Source organism: Chiloscyllium plagiosum, chromosome 1 (genome assembly GCF_004010195.1).
Source record: "Chiloscyllium plagiosum isolate BGI_BamShark_2017 chromosome 1, ASM401019v2, whole genome shotgun sequence".
Classification (NCBI taxonomy): domain Eukaryota; kingdom Metazoa; phylum Chordata; class Chondrichthyes; order Orectolobiformes; family Hemiscylliidae; genus Chiloscyllium; species Chiloscyllium plagiosum.
The window spans coordinates 66,742,033-66,761,748 of record NC_057710.1 but is presented as its reverse complement, the minus strand read 5'-3'; the positions used below and the strand labels follow the sequence as shown (position 1 = coordinate 66,761,748).

Genomic DNA, 19,716 nt, shown 5'->3' with positions numbered 1-19,716 from the left:
GTAGGTGGGAGGAGTATATAAAGGCCTATTGATGAGATTGGTTTCTTTGCTCTAAATTTAACATTTATTCATGGAATTCCAGAATATTTTTGATTATGAGGGAAAATGGTTTGACCTCTTCTGGATTTAGTTTCCTGGATGCTTGGGAATGAAGGATGCTTCTAGTTGGTTATTGTAACATTTAGTTATATAACCTACATACATTCAAATTCATCCTACTCATCTGTACTGTTCGGAGTTAATACTTGAATGACAAAGCAGGCGGGAGCAGCTGAGCACGTAAACAATGAAAATGTCTCCATTACAGATTGAAGGGTGCAGCAAATGATTACTTTCGAATACACAGCTGATTCTGATATAAGTTCTTGTGAAGTGACATAGAAGAGGTTCTACTGTCATAGCATACTGGATAGTGTTTCCTCAGATATCATGACTAGCAGTTTACAACAGCATTTCTTGGAAATCTCATAAGCATTATTCAGAATGTTAAAATAGACATGTAATAACTGTGTAAATGATCCAGACATCAAGATGCTCAGAACTGAGTTTATATTCCTTCATGTGCATTAGCAGTTGCATTTCTGAAAGTGTAATGCTTGAAACATTTAAATTTTTGATCATTTTGATGCCAGAGAAATGCATTTAGAGATCCAGAACATAAAATGTAGCTTGCAAAGAGGAGAAATAAGAAAAAAAAATCATTTTAGAAATTCACCTTAAATACCTATTATCTAAACTTTTTGCCCTAAATTTAAGCCCATTCAGAGCTACATGTATTGTAAATGCAAGTACATCACAGTCTCTTGTCTGTGCATACTGTGTATAATGTTGATAATTAGTAGACTATTTCAATGGAAGCTTCATGAATTGATGCAAAAATCGAGATATTGAGGTGTAGTGTAAAATGATTCATTTTCTCTCACATTCATTTGCTTATCAGAATTCTTTGAAATGAATCATTTCCCTGCATAGATTTTGGACTGTTTTTAAACAGATGACCCAGTGGAAATTGTAAAAATAAACCTAAAACAATGTACAGGGTTATGGGGAAAAGGCTGGAGAGTGACACAAAGTCAAAATGCTCAGAGAGTCATTGCAGATGCGATGGACTGAATGGCTTCCTTCTGTACCTTAACAACTTGGTGATTCTCTGATACGGGTCACTGTTTCCTGGGCCCCACGTCTTCCACAAACACAACTCTTCCTCCTGATGGATGGATGCACCATTATGCCTACCAGATCAACCCAATACACAGCAGGAAGTGAGCTGCAGTGTGGCACGCATTAGGGCAACCAGCTCTCCATAGGCATGGGAACGAACTGGGGCCTTCAAAAATGGTGGGGCCTCTGGATATCTGGATAAGAGAGCTGGTCCGCATTTCCATCAGCTGATTGAGCAAGAGTAAAAATGCTGTATTGCCAAAGCAAAGACATATCTGATGCAAGAAGAGATCTCCAGCTCTAAAATTATTGATCAGCCCTCACATTTCTAAAGCAAAAATGCTTAAAGATAAAATAAAATTCTATAAAATGGCTCGAGTATCAATACTCAAATAGGCTTGAGAAATGTAGAATATTTGATATTGTAGCAATTTTTCTGAAATATTTATTTTCTTCTTTATCTAATTGTGATGTTATGTTTTGTGCTTTATTTAGGTAGCCTTCTTCTTCAGCCATCCCAGGCCTTTAATGTTGATGTGTTGGATGCCAGAAAGTTGTCAGGCCCTTCAGATGTTCAGTTTGGCACCTCCATTCAACAGTACTCCAACTCTGATGGGCAATGGTAAAGTAAAATGTATTCTAGCATGTATTTTCAGAACACTGTCTTTGGAAAATGATTTACCACCTCTACAATGTTAAATTTGGGCACTGTTAATAGGGCAGAAGAATGGATGACTTCTTAAATGTATATCAACACATTTTATCATTCTAAAGAAACTCACTTGTTGATATGTAACAGAAATAAAAATCAGAAGTGATACTTTTCCATGATTTTAATTTCTCTGTTTTTTTTCTGGTCATGGCACTTAAACAGACCTTATCAGTTCTGGAGAGTTCAAGTTTACTTCATCAATTTGTGATTCCCACACTATAGGTTAAGACTCTGCAAACAGCCAGTAGAGACGTTTGAATGCACCACTAAGCTCAAATGGACCTGTTGAATTGGGGTTTCCATCTTGCAGTGTCCACTTTCTCCCACCAGCAAAACTTGAATCTGTCAGGAATGTGGGCTAGGCTTCTGTTCCTGGTTCCACTCACTATTTTGAATGGTTCATAGGGCATTTCTGAATCAGCAAAAATATGATCCTCAGTAAAAACATAGGATAACCTGATAACTGCACAAGAAAACATCGAGCAGAATCTCAACTGAATACACTCCGAGATAGGAGGGAGACCAGAGAAAATTGGGAATTCAGTTATTGTTGTGTCAGGCTTAGAATCTCAGGGATTTTGAGACGATTTGGAGCTCAGCTTGAGGTTCTGGATGTAGGTTTGCTCACTGAGCTGGAAGGTTCATTTTCAGATGTTTTGTCACCATACTACTTCAGTGAGCTTCCGGCTTCATCTTGAAATGAAGACGTTACCTAGTATGGTGACAAAACATCTGAAAATGATGTTTCTCCCCAGTGAGCAAACCTTAGATTCTAAGGTTTCAGAAACTACAGAAGTGGAAAGAAGACTTAGATGGTGCCCCACCCACCCTACTAGTCTATTGCTCTTTCCTATAGGCCTAGCTGTGGGATCTGAGAAATTAAAATCTGGATAAGTTGTTCAGTGGATTAAATACTTCAGGCCTCTAGTGAACATTACCTTGACAATCACTGGCAATGTGTGCTCACTTGGGTCAGAAGACTGCAGACGTTGGCAGTGTCCTACCATGAAAATCTGCATCTTTTGGGGTATGGCTGCTCAGATGATCCAAGAGAGCTGATTTCTCTGCCTGCAGACCTTGGCTTAGAATCTTTATTTGCTTCCTGCTGAATCTCCATATCTCCCTTCATGTTCTTATGGAATGGTGTATGGATGAGGGATGACTGCTACTGCTGGTGTTAATGGGCTTAATCATAATGGTGCTGGTGTTTGGTTTTGATCTTAATGCTGCTGGTGTTATTGCTTCTGCTCCTCTTGTTCTTTACAAATGATCTAAGTTTAGAAATGCAGAGTCTAATCCCATGTGGTGGTGAAGGCTGACAATAGTTTAAGACGGGGGACCTGAATTTCAAAAATTTGGCTAAGCAAGCTCTCAAAGGAGGGTCTATCAAAACCAATTTCTCAGCACAGGTTAGTTCCAGCTCTTTGGTTTTATTGTTTGAGGTCTTCCCAACCCGTCATTTTCACAAATGAAGCAAATCTTGCTGTGTTCTTGCCTGGTTGGACTTGGAAACTCATAGAAAACTGAGAAAACCTGTGAGCTGGTTATAAAAGCCAGTAACCCTGAGATAACTGCATCTTCCCATATATAGATGAACCTCGATTATCTGGCATTCGATTATCCGAATATCGGATTATTTGGCATGATTGCAAAGTCCCGATGCTCAACTAAACTATGTTACAGCATTCAAGTATTTGGAATTCGATTAACCAAATGAAATACTGCCCATTCATCTCCTTTGGATAATTGAGGTTCCTCTGTATTGATTATGGAGATTTCCAATTCAGCTTCAAAATTGTTCAAGTTAAACCTGAAGCTGGATGAGATAATGTCGAGTTCGTGACTTGAGGTTTAAACAATCTGAATTCACCAGTCACTCAAATTCTCTTCTTTGTTACTGATATTTGTCAGCTATATTAGAAACTAGAGATACCAGTATAACAATCTGCAAATAGGAAGTGACAGATCAGGGTATCACTGTTTTGCAGAATAATCATTCATCAGTGGTAAAACCAAGGAGCATTCACTGCAGTTCTAAAACAATACAACTGAGTTCTCTTGTTCATTGAATTCAAATCTTGATTCAAGTACCTGTGGGGACATCTAATGCTTATGGCATCCCCAAATTCATTGATAAAGGCTCTAACCCATAGTCATTGTGATTTTTCACATCTGCAATATTGAAGAATTTTCAAGTATTCAATATGCAGATTTTCTCCATTATCTTAACAACAATGTTCCATTGCCTATTACATGTTAATTCTATTGTTACGTTCACAGCTAATGGTAATACTGGACAATCCAGATTCCAAAGTGAATCTTAATTTCCATAAGTAATTTTTCTGCAATTTGTTTATCTTGGTGGTCAGTCACCAAATATACTCATAACAGGCTGCAAGTGTACTTTTAACAAAAGAATATCAAAGCTTATTATGCACTAAAGGAAAGTAATCATGAAATATTGTACATGATATAATAAATACTTGAAACAATTATTTAATAATATCAGAAAGAGAGATTCAATCCTTTTATTCTCAACAACAACCTTACATAGACTCAACCCTCAGGGAAGGGTCTCCCTGTTTTCACTTTAAGGTTTCTCATTCAGTTGGCATAAATGCACTTTGTTTCTTTTTGGCAAATGTCTGCATTCACTCAATGTTATAATCTTTGGTTACTGTCTCTTCCTGAGACTCTTAAACATACTGCTAACACAACTTACTCCTTAACATGTAGTTCTTAATTTCATGCTTTCAGTGTTCTAGGATGTCATCCTCTCTGAGATGTTAATGTCTTCTATTTCTAAAGCTTATCTCTTACAAAGTCTGACCTCAATGATGGTGAAACTATTAGAATCCATTCAGAGGAATAAAACAGCACACAAGACTCTAGCTGTGGCCTAATCAAAATTCTGTACAGTTCCAAAATGACCACCCTACTCTATAATCTATGCTATGACTGGTAAAGTTAAGTGTCCCCAACACCTTATTAACTACCCTGCTAATCTGTCCTGCTGTTTTCAGGGATCTCTGGACAAGCACGCCAAGATCCCTCTGTTGCTTTGAGCTTCTTCGTGTCCTGTCATTCAATGAGTACTCCCTTACTTTGTGAGCTCTTTCAAAATGCCTCGCCTCACATTTGTCAGGATTAAATTTCATCTGCCTTTTATCTGTCCATGTGAACAACCCATCTACATCTTTTTATAACCTATGATGTTCCTCCTTTATGGCCAATCTTTGTGTCATCTGAAAACTTTCTTCTCACACCCCAGCATTCTCATTGGCATCATTTATATATTTATCACAAAAAATAAGGAACCCATACTGACCCACTGGACACCCACCTCAGGTCACACAAATCATCCTCTGTCTCTTGCCATTAAGCAACTTTGGACACATCTTGCCAAGTTACCCTGTATCCCATGTGTTTTTACCTTCTTTATCAGTCTCACATATTGAAACTTGTCAAAAGCCTTTCTGAAATCCATATAAATCACATCAACTGTACTACCTTCAATTATATAGCTGATCATGTCCTTGAAAAGTTCGATCAAATTTGTTAGGCATGAACTCCTCTGATAAAGCCGTGTTGAATAGCCTGGTCAAATCTGGCCTCTCCAAATGGAAATTAATTCTCTCTTTCAGAATTTTCTCCAATAGTTTCCGTAGCACTGATGTGAGACTTGCTGATCTGTAATTCCCTTGCTTATCCCTATCACCTTTCTGGAAAAGTTGAACCACATTAGCTGTCCTCCAGTATTCTGGTAACTCCCCTACAGCCAAAGAGGAAATTTGGATCATAGTATTTTTCTCCCTTGTCTCCCACTGCAGCCTGGATTCCAACTCATCCTCACCTGGAAATTTATCCATTTTAAGCCCGCCAAAACCTCCAATACCTCCTCACTCCCTATGTCCGTCTGCTTGAGATGCTCCGCACCTACATTCAGCTGCTGAGTGAAGACTGAAGGAAGGTATTCATTTAACACCCTATCAATATCCGTCGGCTCCAATATGGATTATTCCCTTTGTGCCTAATAGATCCTATTCTTTCCCTTGTTATCATCTCTCATTAGTATACTGATAGAATATCTTCGAATTTTACCTGCCTGGCTTCTTTCATGCCCCATCTTTGCTCTCCTAATAACTTTCTTCTGCTCCCTCTGCGTTTTCTATCCGCCACCAGAGCCGCCAATGCTTTTCATCCATGGAACTGTTCAAAGCCTCTCTTTTCCTATCTTGAATTACGAAGCCACTCAGCATTTGTTTTCTATTGTCTTGACTGTTTTGGAGACAGTTATATTGATTTAATAGTTACACCACTGATACTATAGGTCTTTTCTGCTGAGTGATTAGCTTAGGTGGCATGGTGGCTCAATGGTTACACTGCTGCCTCACAGCGCCAGCGACCTGGGTTTAATTCCTCCCTCATGCAACTGTCTGTGTGGAGTTTGAACAATCTCCCTGTGTCTGGGTGGGTTTTCTCCACATGCTTTGGTTTCTTCCCATAGTCCAAAGATGTTTAGGTTAGGTGGATTGGCAAACTAAGTTGCCCATAGTGTTAAGGGATGTGCAGACTAGATGGGTTGGCTGTAATAAATGCAGAATGAAAGGGTAGGTTTCGTGGATCTGGATGGGATACTTTTGGAAGGTCAGTATTGACTCGATGGGCCAAATGGCCTACTTTCACACTCTAAGGATTTTATGATTGTCTCCAAAATTCACCAATCCATTCACTGACTTTCTGGATGGTTCTGTCTTCTTAAAAGAAGTTCCTCCCATCTCGCTGTGTGATGAGATCTTGATGCTAGGAAATAGCCTGTTCTTTTCTCTATTTTCCTAAAGTACTGGATTATTCACCTCAAGGGACTTCTAATACTTTATTTAAATACATGTAAATGCATTTACAGACAACTAGTGTTACTCACAGAACTCAAGTAAAATTAGGGGTTAATCTTTTCATATTTTGGCAAGTGTCATTTTTATCAAATTTCATGTAAGGCCCATAAGGCCTACTGAGGTGTCTTGTGTTATCATCCCAAACTCATCTCATTAATGATCTATCATGCATCTATGGCAATTCTTTCAATCAATGTTATCCTGATTCTATCACTTAGTGAGAGGTGGGTGTAGGAGCAGATGTAAAGTGAGTGTGAGGTGTCTTGCGTGAAGATGGTGGCACTTATTTTGTCAGGGTGGAGAAGGGCATTGATAGCGAGTTTTGAGAAGATTTGTAGCTCAGGTTGAGGTTCTGGATGTAGATTTGCTCGTTGAGTTGGAGATGTTTCATCACGCTACTAGATAACATCTTCAGTGGGCCTCAGATGAAGCTGTGTATATGATTCCTGCTTTCTATTTATATGTTTGGGTTTTTTGGGTTGGTGATGTCATTTCCTGTGGTGATTTCATTTCCTGTGGTGATGGCATTTCCTGTCCTTTTTCTCAGGGGATAACATCACCATCCCAAAAAAAGCCAAACGTATAAATAGAAATCAGGAATCATGTACACTGCTTCGCCTGAGTTCCACTGAAGATGTTACCTAGTAGGGAGATGAAACGCCTGGAAATGAACCTCCCAGTTCAGCAAGCAAACCTACGTCCACAAGGCCATTGATCTTCTTCCTACACAGCTGGGTCTTCCTCCAGTCAGCTGAAATAGCACCAACCTAGGTGACAACCTTGGATCAGGCTGACATGGTCTAGCGTTGTGGCCTTCTCTGCTGGTCCTGGGGAAAAAGGACATCCTCCATTTGTACCACCTTGTCCAGTGGGACCTCCAGGCCCCCATCACAAACCAGGATGGCAAATTTCTCTTGTCTGCCATATCTGGGTCAGACTTCAGAAACTATGTACAGCAGCTTCAGACTGTCAATGCTTACACCAGTGTTACAAGGCTGTTGTGGGCAACAGGGATGTTACAAATTTGAGGATTTGATTTTCTCTTGGAATGTCCCATGGTAAAACAGGCTAAAATTGGATATAAGGTATGCCATAGGGCAGAATAATCATTTCTGAGGCCTGTTTGTTAAGATAAGGCAAGAAATCTCATAACACCTTGCAGGAAAACCGTTCCAAAAAACCTGATGCAAATCACACAGCTAAAGAAAGGTAAGATTCAGGCCAATGATTCCACGCCTTTGAGTAAGGGGTCTCATCAGATCTGAAAGCTAGCTCATCAGATTTCCACTGTCTGCTGAATAAGTCTTCCAAATAGGAATAAAATATAAATCAGAACTAACAAAATTGTAATTGCCTGAAAATATGTTCAGTGAAGGACTATGTGAATTTTTTAATGTCAGATTTTTCATGTCATTTTTTGGTGACATTTTTCATGTGGGCAACTTCATCATCTAATGTTATAAAAGGTCCAGAGAAACATCAGATGTCTTGGCTGACCTTATCTTCATTGTTAACTCCACTTAATATATGTATCATTAAAGGAGCTGTTAGTGCATTGGTTGATTATGACATTTGAAGGCTTGTTTCCTGTTGCCATTCATTAAACAAAGCTGTGAGCAATTCATTGAGCAGCTGAAGATCCATGCTACTGCACTGAGAAAGCAGTCTGAACTGTTACTTTCATGTCAGAATTTATAATACTCTTTGATCACTTTCCTCATATATACTAGTAGTTCTGTATACTGTAGTTTGAGAAACAGATCTTTTAAATAATAGGACCTCCAAAATTACAGTGGTATTCTCATCCTCTCCTTGCCATTGATCCAGAGGAAGGAATTGTTTGATCTCATCGAAACAACACTGTTCAAAGTTAAACTTAACAAAACCTTAATCCAAAATTGTGGATTCAGCATCAGCCAAGAGAAACATGCTTGGGACCAGTTCAGTCTTGCTACATTACATTGATCCATACTAACTCGACAGCTATGACAAGAAATATAGCTTTTCCACACTGATGGTTTTCAATTATATTAATCGGATAGTTCAACTTTCAGTTTGAGGGCTTTAAGTTATTTTGCTTCTGTAACAATATGGTACTGCAATATTAAAGAAGTGTCATAGGGTCATAGAGTCATAGAGATGTACAGCATGGAAACAGATCTTTCGGTCCAACCCACCCTGCTGACCAGATATCCCAACCCAATCTAGTCCCACCTGTCAGCACCCGGCCCATATCCCTCCAAACCCTTCCTATTCATATACCCATCCAAATGCCTCTTAAATGTCGCAATTGTACCAGCCTTCCTCTGGCAGCTCATTTCATACACGTACCACCCTCTGCGTGAAAACGTTGCCCCTTAGGTCTCTTTTATATCTTTCCCCTCTCACCCCAAACCTATGCCCTCTAGTTCTGGACTCCCCGACCCCAGGGAAAAGACTTTGCCAATTTACCCTATCCATGCCCCTCATAATTTTGTAAACCTCTTTAAGATCACCCCTCAGCCTCCGACGCTCCAGGGAAAACAGCCCCAGCCTGTTCAGCCTCTCCCTATAGCTCAAATCCTCCAACCCTGGCAACATCTTTGTAAAACTTTTCTGAACCCTTTCAGGTTTCACAATATCTTTCCGATAGGTACATTCACATACTGAATCAGAAAATTGTCATGTACACACTTAACAAATTCCTCTCCATCTAAACTCTTAACGCTATGGCAGTCCAGTTTATGTTTGGAAAGTTAAAATTCCCTACCATAACCACCCTATTTTTTCTTACAGATAGCTGAGATCTCCTTACAAGTTTGTTTCTCAATTTCCCTCTGACTATTAGGGGTCTATAATACAATCCCAATAAGGAGATCATCCCTTTCTTATTTCAGTTCCACCTAAATAACTTCCCTGGATATATTTCCGGGAATATCCTCCCTCAGCACAGCTATAATGCTATCCCTTATCAAAAATACAACCCCCCCCACCCCCCGCCCCTCCACTTCCGCCCCCGCCCCTCCTCTCTGTTAGGCCCCTTGCATTGAAATAAGTGCAGTTTAATTTATTAGTCCTACCTTGTTCCTGCCTGCCCTGACTGTTTGACTCACTTCTGTTCTCAACTGTACCAGTCTTAGATTGATCTCTTTCCTCACTATTTCCCTGGGTCCCAACCCCATCCCCCCTCCCCACCTTACTAGTTTAAATCCTGCCGAGCAGCCCTAGCAAATTTCCCTGCCAGTATATTAGTCCCCTTCCAATTTAGATGCAATCCGTCCTTCTTGTACAGGTCACTTCTACCCCAAAAGAGATTCCAATGATCCAAAAATGTGAATCCTTCTCCCATACTCCAGCTCCTCAGCCATGCATTCATCCTTTTCCTGCCCTCACTAGCTTGTAGCACCGGGAGTACTCCAGATATTACTACTCTTCCAAAGAACTGATTGTAGTTCTTCTGATGTAATTTCCCAAGATAGAAAGATTGAACACAGCTATGGATCATCTTGTGACTCTCAAACCTGTCAAACAACCACTGATTAGGACTGAGAGATTCATTGCAGACTACTTACTACGAGAATACTACTTACTACGGGATCCTTTCTACTTCAAAGCTTCAAAGTTGGGCCTTGAGGAAATCCTGCCTGTAATTTAAATAATTGTTTATAGAGGGCATAATAAAATCCATTTGTAACCATTTCTGCCATGTAAGTCTGCAATCTATGTATATTGTAGCATTCAGGACACAGGCTATTTCATTGCTGTTTATATTTAATCCCACCCAGGAGCAAGGATAGTTCTTACTGCAGGGCTTTTTAAGTAAGAGACTAATTCAAAATTCAGTGAATACCAGTGACAGATCTGTCAGTATGCCAGAGTCTAACAGGGTTATTTCATATTAAAATGCTGCTGTTTTCTGGCTCCATTCAGCTGGGTGGAAGGACTGACCATGAGTAGACTGACCATGACTGCACAGAGCAGCCAGAGAGCTAGAATCGTACAATGATTAGAATCCTGAATGCACACTTTGAGAAACCCAGTGGGATGAGATCTTGGGAGAAGTAATTGAATAGCTCAGAGGTGAACAGTAGTATGGTGGAGAAACAGGCACGGTGTATCTGTTAGAGGCTAGAGAATAACCAAGCCAAAAGAGTGGAATGTAGTCAAAGAAGTAAGTCAGATCAGCTAGAAAAGAAGGCCAAGAATATTTTAATGGGTTGCACGTACTCTGTTTTTCTCTTTATTCATGGGATGAGGACATCACTGACAGGGCAGCATTTATTGCCCAGATGGCAGTTAAGAGTTAACCACATTGCTGTGGGTCCAGAATCACATGTAGGCCAGGTCAGATAAGGATGGCATCTTCCTTCCCTGAAGGACATTAGTTAATTAGATGCTTTTTCCTGACATTTGATTCATGGTCATCATTACATTCTTCAATCCAGATATATTTTATTGAATCCAAATTCCACCACCAGCCATTGCAGGATTTGAACCTAGATCCCCAGGATGTTATTTGGATTAACAGTCCAGCAATAAGACCACTAGGCCATCAGCACCTCCACATCCTGTGGGCTGTCCAATCAAAGTTTTCCTGTTAACTCATATTATTTCATATTAATTCTGAAAGTTAGAGCATAGGCTTGTATAGTAAAGCTACTTTGTGATTGCATTCTCGTAGTAAGTAGTTGGGATTTCAAAGGAGAACGGCCCAGTTTCAACACAGCTGAAGTCCCTTATCCCTAAAACCTTTCACATGAATGTTTCCCACACACCTTCTAATGTGCTCACATTCTCCCAAAACTGTGGTGCTCAAAACTAGATGCAATACTCCAGGTGAAGTTAAACCAGCATTTTATATAGGGAGGGTTTAACCTTCATGTTGTTATAGACTATGGCCCTTTGTAAAAGTTAGAATGCTGTAAGCTTTACTAACTGATCTCACTACTTGTCCCATATACACATGAAATGCCTAGGTTCCTCTGTTCCTGCACCCCCTTCAGGATGCACGCATTATTTTATATTGTGGCCTTGATTTTTACCACAATCGAGAAGCTCTCTCTCGTGGCAAAAATAGCTGTTGAGCCCAGAAATTACAATTCTCACCTCAGCCCATGGCACTTCCCATTTTCATGGTGGCAGGAACGGTGGTACATTGGGATTTACACATGTTTCATGGGGACAGCTGACCATTTAACTGATTCCAGTCAAGGTGGATTTTGTCATCCAGTGGTATGAAACCCAAAGTATTCAGAACAAACCTGGTAAGTGGGAAAAGGGTACAGGGCAGAGCTTTGCATGGTGTTTATGAGGGGCCATTCAGAATGGATACACGTCAAAGATGATAGTGCTTGACATGGAGGATTTGTGGTGATAGTGTGAGTGCAGGAGTTTAATTGGAATGGAGGTTATGAGGAACATGGGGGTGGGTAAAAGGGAATAGGTTTGCATTGATGCTATAAAGGTATGTTATAGGACTTGACGTAGCATAGATCAGCATTGAGGGGTGAGTAGTTAGGAGTTTGCTAACAAATCATGAGCTTGTATGTATGGGGTGTGGGGTGGGTGTGGTGTTTGAGGAGGAGAAGGGTGTGAGGGCTGGAGTGATGTGTCTTGTTTTATTCTGTCTTTAAAATAGCTGAAATGCCAGAGCCCCGAGGCAGTCGTTCCAACTAAACCACCTCCACATCCAGCAACTCCCTCAACTCAAAACCTGCAGATACCCAAGATTACTTCCTATTCCATATTCTTATTGCCAAACAGTCAAACAAAATGACCAGCCAAGTAACCAGTAAAGTTTCCATGAAGTGGAAGGTTGACATGGATGAATTAGTGTGTTATAAGGCAAAACATCATTAAGCCCCTGAACAGAAAACCATAATGATCTGATTACTGTTAGTGAAAAAAAATTGTTACTGCAAGTGAGGATGTAATTACATAGCTGTCAGTTTTAAATATGCCAAGGTTGTATGGTCCAGGCATGTACTCCCTTGATTGATTCAGACACTTAAATGCCTGCTAATATTTTTTTTTTAACCTTGCCTCACCAAAATATCACAGAATGCAAGGATTAATGTTACTTATTTTCCTAGAATTCTGTGTATGTAGTTCAGGTGGCAGATTCCTACTCGCGCTTAGCAGAGTATGTCTCTGCTGCCAACGAGACACAGTTGTTTTCTGCATGTGGGAATGTTGGTGACTGTAAGAGAATGGACTGACATCTAAGTGCAGAGAGTTGGTAGATTTGTGCTAATGTTACTCAAATGTGGCCCATACAAATGCTCCAGAGTTACAGAGCAGAATGTGACTGCTCCTGGAAAGTCGGATCATATTGGGAGACTGGCGGAATTATGGGGAGCCAGTTGTAATTGGCTTCCCAATATGATAATTTGCTTCGAGCCATTGTGGAACTGACTTTCATAGAATCCCTATAGTGTGGAAACAAGCCCTTTGACTCAACAAGTTCACACCAACCCTCCGAAGAATGACCCAACCAGACACCATTCCCCTACCCAATATTTACCCCTGATTAATGTACCTCACCTACACATCATTGAACACTACAGGCAATTTAGCATGGCCAATTCACCTAACCTGCACATCTTTGGATTGTGGGAGGAAACCCACACAGACACGAGGAGAACATGCAAACTCCACACAGACAGTCGCCTGAGGCTGGAATCGAACCCGGGTCCCTGGCACTGTGAGGTAGCAGTGCTAACCACTGAGCCACCGTGCTGCCCTGTAAAAGTACCTGCACGACAAGGTGGAGGGAAGCAAATATAAATATTGCAATGGTCTATTGATAGTCATTTTATTGACATTTTTTTCAAGAGCAGATCATCCCCTTGCTACACAGGTAGGATGTCAGTTGAATACCAGTAACACCTTTGTGAGGAGAAAGTATTGTTTTCATTCAGAGGGCCCAAACAAGGCAGGTAGTCCCTGTGACCCTTGCAGTTGCTGCAGAGGGGTCTCTCCTCCATCAGTACATTTTAAAGTTTTTAAACATTTTTCCATCAGTCTTGTGTAGGTTTCAGGTTTGCTGCATGTTTCAGCAGTGAGCACCATTCCTAGTGGGGCTCCTGTGCTGCCAACTCTTTAATTTGGTTGGCAGATCCCATGGGTGGGCACCCCTCCTTTCACCCCATACAGGACAGAAAAGATGGTGGCAACTTATTGATACTCCTGTTGAAATTAACATTGAAATGTACGTCCTGCTGTAATATCAGTAATATCCTTCAGAAAAGGAAAATTACCATCCTCACCCAATCTCATCTTCATCTAACTCCTTACCAATTGCCATGGGGTTGACTTCTAATAGCCCTCTGAAATGGATCAGAAAGCCACTCATTTGCATCAAATTTGAACAAGAATTAACAGAGGATTCCCCTGCATTGGTGTGAGTGTTGGCAATGCCAAATGCACACCATGCCTTTGCCAGCCTGCAAAGTGCTCCTTGCTGACACCTGCAGGCTTGTACTAAAATTGGGAGAGCTATCTCACAGACTAGCCATGCAACAGCCTGATGCAGTTATATTCACTGAATCATATCTTACTGGCAATGGCCCAAAGTCCTGCAACACCATCCATGTCATATCCTTTCCCACTGGTAGGATGGGTCCATCAGATTTAATGATATAGGAGGGAGGGAGTGTTCTCATGGCATCAGATCAAACATGAGCAACAAAACATCCCACTTATTACAATCTACCACTATAAGCTCCTGACGTCTCCCCTGCCCACCACAGTTGATGAGTCAGTGCTTCTTTATATTGTACATCACTTGGAGGAAGCACTGAGGTTGGCAAGGGCATGGAATGTACTCTGGGTGGGTACATCAGTGTCCATGACCAATAAGTAGTTCCACTACTGACTGAGTGCAAAGACCTGAAGGACATATCAGCCAGACTGAGGGAAACAACAAGGCAGAATAATTTACTATTCTACCTCTTACAGATGCATCTGTCCGTGATACATTGGTATGAGTGAACATTGCACAGTCATTGTGGAGATGAAGGCATTAATTTCACACTGACCATAATCTCCATCATGTTCCATTTTGATAAATGGGACGCACTCAAAATAGGTCTAGCAACTTAAAATTGAGCAATAATAAGGCACTATGGGTCATCAGCAACAACATTACAATCTGTAACCTCATGACCCAGGCTATTCCCCACTATGCCAGCAAGTAGAGGGATCTACCCAGTTCTATAAAGAATGCAGGAGGGTATGCCTGAAACAAGCTCCAGCCATACCATGTCAACAGGATGAAACTACAACACAGGGCAACTTGCATGTTAGAAAGTAGAAGGTGCATGCAATTGACATAGCTAAGAAATCCCACAACTATTGGATCAGATCTAAGCTCTGCAATCCTGAATGATGGTGGATGATTAAGCAGCAACGGTAACAGGATGTTCCATCAAAATACCCATCCTCAATGAGGGGGCTATTCATGCACATTAGTGCCACGTGCAAGGATCTGCAAGCATCTTCCAGCTGAGGTACTGAGGTGCTTGATCCACATCAGCCAGTCCCCAGCATCATAAATGTCAATCTTCAACCAATTCCATCCTCTCCACATGATATCAAGAAATGGCTGAAGGCATTGGATACTGCTGACAATATTCTGGCAATACGATTGAAGACTTGTACACTAAAACTAGCTACACACCTGTAATGGCAATCCTAGCCAAACTGTTTCAATATGGTTACAGCATGGACACCTACCATATGGAGAATATCCCAGCTGCATCCTATCCACAGAGAAAAAACAGGAAAAATACAACCCACCGAGATACTGCCCTATTAGATTACTCTTGATCATCGTTGAAAAGTGTGGTACTGGAAAAACACACCAAAGTGATGGCAAGTGTTGTCACCAGCACTATCAAATAATATTTAGTCAATAATAACCTGCTCACTGATGCTGAGTTTGGATTCCACCAGGGCTACTCAGCAACTGACCTCATTACAGCCTTGATCCAACCATGGACAAAAGAGCTGAACTGAAGAGGTGAGGGGAGAATGATTGTGCTTGATATCAATGCAGTAATTACCATAAAACTATAAGACTGACATCAAGAGATTCTTGATTAGCAGGGGAATCAAGGGTTACAGGGAAAGGGCAGGGAAGTGGACGTGAGAAATGTCGGATCAGCCATGATCTTACTAATGGCGAGCAGACTCAAGGGGGCTGAATGGCCTGCTACTGTTCCATTTTCTTACGGGCTGGCAGTATTTGGTCTCAATTATTTATTTTATGGTGTGCAGACCTCTGAGGTGCATGCACAGCTGCAGCCTCTGAGTCTGGAAAGCAGTATGTCAACACACTGATCACACTGATCAGCATGAATAAAACCAAGGAGTGACTATGTAGCTAAGCTCCCATGATTCCCCTACAGGAGGTACTCGCTTCAACCCTTTCTCTTCATTAATGTTCTTAAGGGAGGGAAATCTACCATTCTTACTGAGTCTGGCTGACATGTGACTCCAGATCCAGAGCAATGCAGTTGACTTTAACTGCCCTGTGAAGTGGTCCAGTGCTTCAACATGCGCATAAACATGCAAATTGCCAGAGAAGCGCAGATTAGTTGAAGGGTCATTTGGCTGTGTTGTTTTTTATTTCAAAAATATACTTTATTCATAAAATTATTTGGATCTCTTTACAATTGGTCATGCCATTCTTGTGCACACATTACATTGCTTTACATACAGACATCGAAATTTATTTTTCCTCTATACAAGTCTGTACATTTACTATCCAGCTCTTCTGCTGAGGCGTCAGCGGAGCCCAAATGACTGGGTAGACCCCCTGTTCTTCTTTGGCAGGCAAATGTTACACAGTGGTCTTTCCCCACCACGCCTTGGTAGCAGTTGCCCCAAGCTTCAGCACATCCCTCAACACGTAGTCCTAGACCTTGTAATGTGCCAGTCTGCAACACTCAGTTGGGGTCAACTCCTTCAGCTGGAAGATCAACAGGTTTCGGACTGTCCAAAGAACGTCTTTCACCGAGTTGATGATCCTCCAGGCACAGTTGGTGTTCGTCTCGATGTGCATCCCGGGGAACAGACCGTAGAGCACGGAGTCTCACGTCACGGAGCTTCTCAGGACGAGCCTCGACAAACACCACTGCATTCCTCTCCAGACTTCTTCTGCATAGGCACATTCCAGAAGGAGGTGTGTGACAGTCTCGTCCCCCCCGCAGCCGCTTCGAGGGCAGCGTGCGGTGCGGCAGAGAGTCCGGGTGTGCATAAAGGATCTCACAGGCAGAGCCCTTCTCACCACCAGCCAAATCATGAAGTCATGTCTTGGTGCTTGTTGGAAAGTTCTGGCAGTGAGGCATTCTGCCAAATGACTTTGATAGTCTGCCCAGGGAAGCGCTCAACAGGATCCGCCCTCTCCTTTTCCCAAAGTGTCTCAAGCACACTACGTGCTGACCACTTCCTGATGGATTTGTGCTCAAAGATGTTTTTCTTCATAAACTTCTCCACGAAGGACAGGTGATATGGGATGGTCCAACTACTTGGAGCGTTCCGCGGCAGCGAGGCCAGGCCCATCCTTCGCAACACCGGGGACAGGTAGAACCTCAGTACATTTGGCTGTGTTGGATGAATGAATCAGATGAGAGCTATCATTTGATTGCTGTGCTGGATGGGATGGCTCAGACCCTTGCCTCATCATCCTGAAGGTCATTGCAGTGTGGATTGGACTCTCCTTCAGGGAGAAAACCCAAGAAGACAAAAAGGCTTCTAACATTGCTTATTTTATATTTCAATGTACAAGAATTTGTTTGCTGGTAAACTAAAATTCCTTTGCTGCTTTTCATTCCTCTTGCAAATAAACTGACCTGAATTTGCATATGGACATGTAAATTCAGTCCAGAATTAGGCCAGTCAACCCTTGAGCATTGTTTGCTTTTCACTGAGGTTGTGGCTGAACTGTTTGTGCTTGGAATTCCACATTCCCAACTACTCCTGTCAGCCTTCGATTTCAACATTGCTAATTCGGTCACTGCCATTTTTAGAAAGTTGTGTTGTACTTCCTGCAATTGTTGATTCCACAAATGATGTAGGTTTAAATCAATACAGAGTTCAGCAGGCATATGTGATGCTGCAAATGTTTGCTGCTAAAAGTTTGCCAATATCATACAAATGTTTTTTTAAAAAAATTCACAAATCACTTGAAACAAACCCTGAAATGGAGCTGGGATGGGAACTATGAGGTCAGTTGGCCTGATTCACAGCACTTTTGATTGAATCATGTCCAGAAAGTTGAGGGGGGTATGTTGAGTCCACAATTCCCAAAGTGTATGTCCTATTGATCAAGCCTCTGTCCCGAGAGTATAGTCCTGTGACTTCAGTACATGTAGATTAGACTTAGTTCAGTCCGATTGCTGTTTTCTAGTTTATCACTCTCAAAGGAAACTATTTAGTTCTTTTTAGACTCTTTACCTCCAGATTCCAAAAAAACTAAAGAGGGAAATTATTTCAAAATACTGCTGTCTTTTATATCTACGACTTGTTGCTTCAGACATTCAATGTTGAATAAAGCAGTCACTTACTCAGTGCCTGTCATTAAATACATTGATGTTTTTCTGTTTATTTCTATAAAGCACAGTTGTGTCTGTACTCGATGAACTTTACAATGGTGAGGGGGTGATTTCATTGAAACTTACAGAATGCTGAGAGGCCTAGATAGACTGGATGTGGAGAAGATAGTGTGAACGACTAGGACCTGAGGGCATAGCCTCAGCATGAAAGTGCGATCCTTTAAAACTGAGAAGAGGAGGACTTTCTTCAGATGGTTAATCTGTGGAACTCATTGTCACAGAAGGCTGTAGAGGCTAAGTTATTGAGTGTACTTAAGATTCAGATAGATAGGTTTTTGATTGGTAAGGGGAGAAGGCAGGAGAATGGTGTTGAAAACTACATCAGCCGTGATGAAATGGTAGAACATTCTCAATGGGCCAAATGGCCGAATTGTACTCCTACATTTTGTGTTCTTATGATCTAAGAAGCACCACTTAATTTGAGAAATATTGGTATATTTTTCCATACACATTTTTAATGGAAGAAGGGCAGGCTTGCTTAATCATCAATAATATGACCACTGATGTTGAGTTTAGATTCTGTCAGGGCCACTGAGCTCCTGCCTTCATTACAGCTTTTGTGCAAACAGAGAATGAACTTAAGAGGGGAGGTGAAGTGACTATCCATGATATCAAAGTAGCATTTAATCAAATATGGTTATCGAGGAGCTTGTGTAAAACTGAAGTAAATTCTAATCAGGGACAATTGTCCACTGTCTGGAGTCACAGCATGAAAGCAGGTGTAATCTAAATATAATTTTAAAAGACTGGAATTGCAAGCTAGTTGCAGCAAAGGTGACACTGAAATATCATCAATTTCAGTAAAAACCCTTTCTCTTCATTAATGTTCTTAAGGGAGGGAAATCTACCATTCTTACTGAGTCTGGCTGACATGTGACTCCAGATCCAGAGCAATGCAGTTGACTTTAACTGCCCTGTGAAGTGGTCCAGTGCTTTAATCAAACCAATTATGGATGGACAACAAATCTGCTCACGTTCCAAGAAAGAATAAAGATTATTGAAAAAAAAAACTTGGCCTTAAGGAAAATGATTTTGATTGTTGGAAGTTAGTCTCGGTACCAAAACCACCTTCAGCTGTTTCATCATTGATCTTCCCTCTATCATAAGGTCAGAAGTGGGGATGCTCACTAGCGATTGCACAATGTTCAGCACCATTCATAATTCAACAGCTACTGTAAGGGTCTGTGTCCGAATGCAGGAAGAACTGGTCAATATTCAGGCTTGGGCTAATAGCTTGCAGATACACAGAAGTATCAAAGAACCACCCATCTTACCTCAAAGGGAGAGGACAGACGGTGGTAATGGAGGTTTGTTTTTCAGACCAGAGTCCTGTGACCAATGTGCGCCACAA

At 41.2% G+C, this 19,716-nt stretch overlaps 1 protein-coding gene across 2 annotated transcripts in view; it reads left to right on the top strand.

Moving 5' to 3' along the window:
* LOC122549091 (integrin alpha-1-like) overlaps window positions 1–19,716 on the top strand; it is an 89,464-nt gene that overhangs the window by 20,584 nt on the left and 49,164 nt on the right. For both annotated transcript variants that reach the window (XM_043688333.1, XM_043688323.1), the window contains exon 2: window positions 1,657–1,783. The gene's annotated coding sequence lies outside the window, so the exon portion shown is untranslated. The remainder of the gene's footprint in view (window positions 1–1,656; window positions 1,784–19,716) is intronic.